The sequence below is a fragment of the Clupea harengus genome, chromosome 3 (genome assembly GCF_900700415.2).
Source record: "Clupea harengus chromosome 3, Ch_v2.0.2, whole genome shotgun sequence".
NCBI classification, from domain to species: domain Eukaryota; kingdom Metazoa; phylum Chordata; class Actinopteri; order Clupeiformes; family Clupeidae; genus Clupea; species Clupea harengus.
The window spans coordinates 18,780,731-18,790,730 of NC_045154.1; positions in this window are offsets into that span (position 1 = coordinate 18,780,731).

The window sequence follows — 10,000 nt, forward strand, 5'->3', positions numbered from 1 at the left end:
TCACATATACACACACACACACACACTCAACTACATCATAACGTCATCTGGTCAATGCAGTTACACAACCACGACATAATACCCTACTAACCGGCTCCAAGCAGACACCCAGAGTAAATAAATTAATTACTACTGTTCTGATGTTTGACATGAAATCCTCCCAGGTAGAATACGTCTTTTCTGATCCAGATAACTGATAACCCCAGAACAGATCCATTCCAGATCCAGAACAGGTCCATTCCAGAGCCCGCTGCACACGGCGATAGCAGCTATGCTGCCTTTTTTTCAAAACAACGACAACACCCTAGATAAGGCCATCTTATGCATCAGCATTGTGTCTCTACGGCAACGCCATGTTATGGTTCATCATTGTGTCTCTATGGCAACGCGATGTTATCCATACAGTTTCTCTGGAGAGGGATGGTCTCAGTAAGGCCCTAGTGTTGATTCCAGATCTGATTCAGTACATGTTATACATGAGGACTGTGGTAGTACCGATGTGTGTATGTGTATGTATGTATGTGTGTGTGTGTGTAAAAGTGCATGCATATGTGTATGAGAGTTTTTGCGTATGAGAGTGTGTCTGTTTGTGTGTGCATGTGGGGGGGTGTTTTGGGGGTGTATCTGTAAGTGAAAAATGTTGTGTATAAATGTGTGTCTATGTGTGTACGTCTTTTTGTGTCTGCACGTGTGTGTGTGTGTGTGTGTGTGTGTGAGAGGTGCCTGAGAAGTGGAGTGTGTATATAACAGAGTGTGTTTTGCTGTTGAGTTCACTGAAGGGTGAGAAACCCAGTGGGTTCACGGCACCTGCAGTGCAACACTTGACTTAACCACACTCCACCACACCAGGCCCAGCATTCAGAGGCACACACTCACCAGGGCCAGCATACAGAAGCGCACACACACACACACACACACACACACACACACACACACACACACACACATACACACACACTCACCAGGACCAGCATACAGAGGCACAAACACACACACACACACACACACACACACACACACACACACACACACACACACACACACACACACACACACACACACACACACACACACACACACACACACACTCACCAGGACCAGCATACAGAGGCACAAACACACACACACACACACACACACACACACACACACACATACACACACACTCACCAGGACCAGCATACAGAGGCACAAACACACACACACACACACACACACACACACACACTCACCAGGGCCAGCATACAGAGGCACACACACACACACACACACACACACACACACACACACACACACACACACTCACCAGGACCAGCATACAGAGGCTGCAACCGATCAAAACATAGCAACCCCCCCCCACCCACCCACCCACACACACGTACACAAACGCTTTCACACACGTGCTCGCACCAACCCCCCCCCCCCCCAACAAACACATCACACACACAGCTCTTACACCCTGGCACACACACATCTCTTACACCCTGGCACACACACAAGGCCATTTGGCGGTGCTGAGGTGGTAATGTCACAGGCCTGACAGGGGCGACCCAAAATATCCCTGATGCATAATTCAGACTGAAATCTCTCGCTCGAGCTTTCCCACGCATTCTACACCCTGCAATCTCTATCCCATCCTGCATCTCTATCCCATTCTGCATCTCTATCCCATCCTGCATCTCTATCCCATCCATGCCCACAGCTCAAATCCCTGACCGTCCCTAGGGCCCTAGGAAATCCCTTTACTTTCTGGGCAAATTCCATTCTATTTTTTGCCAGATTCTATGTTTTTAAGTTTTACTTTTTCTAGATTTAGTTTTATCAATGTGATCATCACCAAATCATACATCCAATCCCAAAATCACCTCAGGACAAGCAACTGTGCTTTTACACATGTTTGTATCAGTCCAGGTAATAGACCTATGTTGTAACAGCGTAGGAAGTGGAGGGTAGCAATACTAATATAACCCCTAAGGTTACATATACAGTTTCATTTACTGTCATTTCCAATTTCATTTTATAGAATAAAAAAAACTGAGATTCCCTTCCGTTTTCCAGTTACAAAACTTGTACTAGGTCAGTAAACCACGCATGCTGTGTAATAATCTCCATATCTTATGGTTACTCTAAGAATATTAAGATGGCTGTGTTGGTCTGTGTTAACCGTATTAGTCTAGAATGAGGAACCGTATTTTCTGTTTGGCTCATCAGTTTGTTTGGCGCATCAGTTTGCCGTTAATGTGGCATACTCTGTATTTATTTTAAAATCACTGATATAATGACTTTTACCGAGTTGTTGTTTCATTAACTTTGGCTAGCCGACTCTGACAACATCTTTGACGTATGTATTTCTCTCCCATCATCATTTAAAAAATGTCAAATTCGGCACATTTCCACTTTTTAGTAACTGAATTCCACGATTCCATTCACATTTTCCGCATTGTGGATATCATAGGGCCCTAATCCCCGTATCCCAATGCCAACATACACACACACACACACACACACGCAAAGAGACTCAATCACACACACACACACACACACACACACACACACACACACACACACACACACACACACACACACACACACACACACACACACACACAGACTCAATCACACACACACACACACACACACACACACACACACTCATGGCCTGGGCTATTAGTAAACCAGCCTGAGGGAACCGTAGGGGAGCCCTGTAGCCACACTGGGGGTTACTTCCTGTCGGGCCTCTTGTCCCCTGCACAAGGCTTCGGTTGGTGATGCAAAGCAACGGAAGAAACACAGTATTCATCCAGAAGCTGCGCCCCGAAAAGTATTATTATATTATTATAAAAGTATTTTGGCTGACTTTGGATGTCATTTGACATCTAGTGTTTTGAGTGCAACCAATTTTTGGTGAGTGTTCTGATTCGCTCAGCACTTTAAGGGGTTCATTTGGTACAGTCCGTTTTCCCCAAGAGCTTCTCATCTAAACAATATGGTTACTTATTTCCTGGTTCTCTTGTGTGTTGCAGATTTGCATTGTTAGCATAGTTGGAGAAAAACTTTAAAACACGGCCATAAACTGAGTTACGAGGTTATAGAGCCGGTCATACAGAGTTGTGTTTCTTTAGAAAAATAACAACGGCCATAGAAAGGGACAGAGCGCTTCAGATGTTGATTTATTTGATGTCAAATAAATCAGAAATGAATGGAAGTCAATGGAAGGCTAATGCCAACTGGGCCTCTCAAGCTGAGAGCATTTTAAACGTTTTATTACCCCCCCCCCCCCTTGAATAAAACCAGCATACAGCATTCAGGCAGAGAGCTGGACAGCTAAATGAGTTCAAAGGTCATGGTGAGGTCCCAGGAAGAGCTTGGCTGGTTTAAAGTACTTTGTGGAGAGTTGCAGATCATACACACTGTGTCCTAGAGCGGGGAGGTGTGTGAGGACACACACACACACACACACACACACACACACACACACACACACTGTGTCCTAGAAGATGGGATCCAGTCTTTTATATGAGGTACTCATGTCTGCTCTCCATAAAAAAGCGGGGAGGGACACACACAGAACCGAATGGTAATGTCACTGGACATCTCTACCCACTTACAGGATTTTCTGTCTTTTTAAGCAACATACAACATATGTGTTCTTTTTCTACATGTGGAAACACACAAGTCAACAGCACTGTAAACACAAACGTTAAAAGCATGTGGACCAGTAGAGCACTTGCACACAGACGCAATCACACACACTCACACACATACACACACACACACAAACACACACACAGGCAGCACTAGACACCGAACACTAGAGCGTGTTCAAGCCATGCACATATACCCTGCTGTCCAGCCTTACTCGCTAGGCCAGGCCCAGACCCAGTGATAGCAGGGGGAGACTGAGACACACACAGACACACACACACACACACACACACACACACACACACACACACACACACACACACACCTCTACCTCTGTCTCTGCTGTAGCCATGCAACGAACCAAGGCCACTCACACTTTCCATAGGAAATGATGAGTGTGTTTCACACTAGTACCAATGGAAGGGAACAGAAAATAAACATGTGAGTGAGCGAGTGTGTGTGTGTGTGTGTGTGTGTGTGTGTGTGTGTGTGTGTGTGTGTGTGTGTGTGTGTGTGTGTGTGTGTGTGTGAGAGTGTGTCTCTATGTGTGTGTGTCTGTTTTTGTCTGAACGTGTATTTGTGTGTGTGGTGGTTGGGCAATTCCAGGCAATTCATTATCGGAATGGAGTTTTGTTTTGTTTTGTTTGTCCCTTTTAAAGAGGCGATCATTGTTTCTGTGTGTTGGTGTATAAAAACACCATAACGATGATGATAGCCCTGTGCTGATGAAGTTGTGATGATGAGTGTTTCTCGCGCCCACTTGGAAATATGCAGTTAGATGTCTGAAAGGGATAGGAACGTGGTGACATCAGACTCTGCATGGATCATTATGCTTTCCTGTTATGAGTGGAAATGCTCCTCTCTCACCACTCAGAGAGAGAAGAGAAGAAATAAAACACCAGAGAATGAAAGAGAGAGAGAGAGAGAGAGAAAGATAGAGAAGAAAATAAATAAAACACCAGAGAATGAAACAGAGAGAGAAGAAAAGAAATAAAACACCAGAGAATGAAAGAGAGAGAGAGGGAGAGAGAGAGACAGAGAGAGAGAGAAGAAATAAAACACCAAAGAATGAAACACACAGAGAGAGAGAGAGAGAGCAAGAGAGAGAATGAAAAAGAGAAAGAAAGAGAGAGATGGAGAAACAGAGAGAGAAAAACAAACGGCCTGTGAACTTAGCTGTTCACATTATCAATTCATGTAAATGCAAACATGTCTTCTGATAGTGGACTCTGCCCTCCATTAGTGGGGCCTAAATGTCATCACTATCAGACCTGTTAATGCAGTTCTCAGACAGCTACGGCACCTGTGGCCTCTATTCTCTCTAGCATGGGGGGATTTAAAAGGTCATTTGCAGAGCTACTGGTCAGAGGTGCATTATATCATCTCCCCTACAACTACAATATCTGAAAGTTTGAAACAAAGTTTCTCAATATACTTATTCTACTTTTATTTTACAACTTACTGAATTTTGAGACTCATCGAGACTCGTCTTCGAAAAAGCTAAAGATACAGATGATATGATACCTAATATGACAACCAGGTAACTATGCAGGACAACAGGCGGAGTGGGAATGTGGTACACCTTTTGCAGGTGCCCTAAGTCTATATGCAATTAACTATACTTTTGTGCACACACATTACTTCAAATGTAGTGTATGTGCTTCCACAACTGTATGCACACACACACACACACACACACACACACACACACACACACACACACACACACACACACACACACACACACACACACACACACACACACACACACACACACACACACACACACACACACACACACACACACACACACACAAAAGTACTGTTCACACATTGTGCCACAGTTGGACAGTTATGAATCTACATTATTTATCCCTTGCAGGCCACCATACAGGGCCTCTTCCACAGGTGTCTGGGTGCGTGCCCACCATCTGTGCCAACATGCATATGTGCGGCAGCGTGCCCACCATCTGTGCCAACACGTACATGTGCGGCAGTCCCAGCCATCACACACAGAGAAACTGAGACATGACATCTCAGGCACAAGTGTTGTAGTTAAGGTATTTAGTGCTGTAGTTAAGGTATTTAGTGTTGTAGTTAAGGTATTTAGTGCTGTAGTTAAGGTATTTAGTGCTGTAGTTAAGGTGTTTAGTGTTGTAGTTAAGGTATTTAGTGTTGTAGTTAAGGTATTTAGTGTTGTAGTTAAGGTATTTAGTGCTGTAGTTAAGGTGTGTAGTGCTGTAGTTAAGGTATTTAGTGTTGTAGTTAAGGTATTTAGTGCTGTAGTTAAGGTATTTAGTGTTGTAGTTAAGGTATTTAGCAGACACTTATCCAAAGCAACATAAAAACAACAGTCTCACAACAATGACAAAGTTAAGTAATACGAATAATAAAATAAAATGTCTCACAATATAACGTATCATTTTAAAACCACCAATTATTACAGCAACAACAACAACAACAATAATGATAATACTTTATAAAGTATGTCTCAAAGAACTAATTATACAAAAGCTGATTAAAAGGGTTTTAAAATGTTTTTGAGTTTTAAAATACTTTTAAAATGTATCAAGGCTGTCACTGGAATGGTAGGTCTTCCCCCGTGAGATATCATGAACGAAAAGAGTCTTGACTGGGATCTCTACCTGCTGAAAGGAGGAAAAGATGACAAACGCTCACCACCAAAGGAGGGAAGTGGTCAGCAGAGGTAATAGAGCTCAATCAGAGCATTTAAATAGGCTGGTGTTGATCCAGCTGCTGTCCTATAGGCCAGAGTGAGGGATTTAAATTCAATTCTAGCTGCTACAGGAGCCAGTGAAGGGTAACTAGCAGAGGAGCTATGTGTCCTCTTTGGCTGATCGGTCTCACTACACATGCAGACAGGCCTGTTAAAATTGCATTGCAATAGTCTAGTCTAGTCTAAAAATAACCAGGGCCTGAACAATAAGTTGTGTAGCATATTGTGTGAGATAAGATAAGATAGCTAAAGGTGACGGCCCCTCATCCAAAATTAAATATCACTGAGGCTTGCAGAAATTCGAAGAAATTCGATGAAATCGAGGCTTGCAGAAATTTGAAGAAATTCGATGAAATTTGAGAAATTCGATGTTATGGAGTCATCTGGGGGAAGGATAAGTATAGTTGAGTTTCATCCGCATAACAGTGATAGGGAATGGAGTTTCATCCGCATAACAGTGATAGGGAATGAAGTTTCATCCGCATAACAGTGATAGGGAATGGGAAGGGATGATCCGCATAACAGTGATAGGGAATGGGAAGGGATGATCTCGCCCAAGGAAGAGGTTAGAAATAGAAATTAGGAGGAGTCCAAATACTGATCCCTGAGGTACACCAGTGGAGCGGTGGGGAGATTTTGACACTGTCACATTTCTTATAGCCACATACACACTCACTTGGTCTCCCATGCTCACACACATCCACACCCAGATAAATGTATATATGAGGTAGTCCAGGCATTTAAAAGAGAATATGAGCTGGGATACCATAGGTGACGGTGAAAACGGTTTGGATACAGGCCTAGTGCATGTGCCAATCACGAACCATCACCGCCAAACTCGGATTTATCTGGAAACTGAGTAGTCTGACACTACATGGTGACCAAGTGGACAACTCATGACCATTCCATCACAATATCATTCACACTAATGCAGTGGTTCCCAACCTTTTTTGGCTTGTGACCCCACTTTGACATCACAAAGCTGTAGTGACCCCAGATATTCAAAACACTGACAATTTTTTGCAAAAAAATATTTGTTTTCAATCAAGTAGGCCTAATAGAATTACAAACTATGTTGCAAGTAAACGTTCATTTTAGACCACATTAAGTGAGGATTTTATGGGCTGCAAATTAATTAATTCTGAACAAACAATGACAAGGCTAAGTAGGCTACAAATATGAGCTAAATATGGGCTCACCATATTTAATGGGACGATTGAGCTTGCACATCTCGCTGCAGCCTTTCAAAGTTGCGTGGTATAGTAGACAGAGTGAATCTCATCTCTGCCGTTACATCCAGTTGCGAACGGTACTTTGATTTCATGCACACAAGAGCACTAAATCCGGCTTCACACAAATACGTGCTTCCAAAAGGAACCAACAGTTTTAAAGCACACTGTGAGATCTTTGGGTACTCTTCTCTTGCGCCAAACCAGAATTCCTCCACCGCCACTGCAGCCCCTGTTGCGTTCTATCAAGAAAGATTTTGGTTTCCCCACATATTCTTTATGTGTTGTCTCAAAATGTCTTTTGAGCTTGTTGGGTTTCATGCTCTCGGTAGACAGGACATTACTACACAGCAGACATTTAGGCTTCTCCTCGTTGTTTTCAGTTATGCTAGTAAATCCATACTGAAGGAAGGTTTCATCATATTTTCGCTGTCTTTTTGGTGTCTGTTTCTGAGTTTCACTTAAAGATGTTGGCGACTCGAAGAAATCTTTCCATTTTCTTAAGACAGGTTATGTGTTATGTGTTGTATTTCTCTCGCTCTGATTTTCTTGCTAGCTAGCTTACTTTGCGCACGGTTTATGTTTGATGTTATGTTTATGTTTATGTTGATATGTGTGGTCGTGTGAATCAAGATATGCCGAGTGCCCGCATTTTATTTGAATTCGATTTTTATTAGGGGTTGTTTTGAATTGTGTGTGGTGTTTTTATTTTTATAATAAAACAAATTATTTATAAGTTTTTGTATTGATCACTTACTATTTCAGGCGACCCCATTTCCATTCCAAGGTTGGGAACCACTGCACTAATGTATTGTCAATTCAAGCACTTTATCAAAGATGAGCTCATTCCAGAATGGTTTGGGCTACGTTCACTTCCTATAAACAAACACAGGCATATTTTTATTAGATGACTTTCCCCTTCCTTCCTTCCAAATGTTTTCTTCCCCACATCATCTGCCCGCCACACCAGTTTTCTGAAGGCCATTTTAAACATGTGCATTTGGCAACACGGAGCACTGTCTCCCCTGACAGATAGATCATCTGATTCAGTCAGGGTGTATTTGAAAAACAGCCCTGGATAGTAGGGCCGTATGTTACCCGCAGTATGGAAAACACCATACGACCTCTTTCAAGGCCTTTTTTGGGGCAAAATAAGTACCTTTTCCAGAGACACTGCTGGGTGGTGCTTGCAGTAATGGTTGACGCTTATTGGTCAAACTTGAGACAAGAACAAGCTCCATTTTTAAAACCAACAAGAATATTACACAAGACCTTACACAGTGAATACAGCAAGCTTATGGAGATAGCATGTTGAGCGAGCTAATGGAGTTAGCATGTTGAGCAAGCTGTTGAGGTTACTATCACTGGCTGAACATGTAAGCACAACATCACCTGAAATATATATATAGGCTTTAATTAATCAACAGTGATGCGAGTATATAACAGACACACACACACACACACATATGGCTTTAATTAATCAACAGTAATGCTCATTTCTCAAGTAATTACAGCCGTCATGAAGCCATTTCAATTAAGCTTTACAGCTAAATTCAGTTTTTGACTCAACCTTGGGGTAATCCTAACGACATCTAGAAATACTCTAATGCTGCCACTAGAAAAAATATCTTGTTATCTTGTAGTGCTCAGAATTGACGTCATGATCGAAGAGCGAAGGCTTTTATCAAATCTAGTAACTCCTACACCCCAGAAGCACGCCAGACCTGATCAATGACCTGATCAATGACCTAATCAATGACCTGTCTCCCCTCTTCCACCAGTGCAGACACAATATCAGCAGTGTAGGGGGAGCTGAGCACTCTGATATGGGCCTGATGTGGGCCTGATGTGGGCCTGATGTGGGTCTGATGTGCATCTGAACTCAACTCAACATGGAGGCCAAATACATTCTGTCACTCAGGGCTCAGGAAGCTGCTCTGCACAGTAGCTAGAACACAGGAACAGATCAAGCCCTGATCCAGAACCGAGCCAGATCCGGCCCTAATCTGGGGGAGAACTGGACCAGAACCGAGACTGATCCATTCCAGAGCGAGCAGCTGTGTGGGGTTGATGGTGAAAAAGAAAGAACCCCATCAGCCCCTAAACACATCATCTGTATAGAAGAGGAGGTTGGCGTGTGTGTGTGTGTGTGTGTGTGTGTGTGTGTGTGTGTGTGTGTGTGTGTGTGTGTGTGTGTGTGTGTGTTGTGTGTGTGTGTGTGTTCGTGTGTGTGTGTAAGCGTGTGTGTGTGTAAGCGTGTGTGTGTGTGTGTGTGTGTGTGTGTGTGTGTGTGTGTGTGTGTGTGTGAGCGTATGTGTGTGTGAGTGTGTGTGTGTGTGTGTGAGCGTATGTGTGTGTGTGAGTGTGTGTGTGCGTGGGAGTCAGGGTG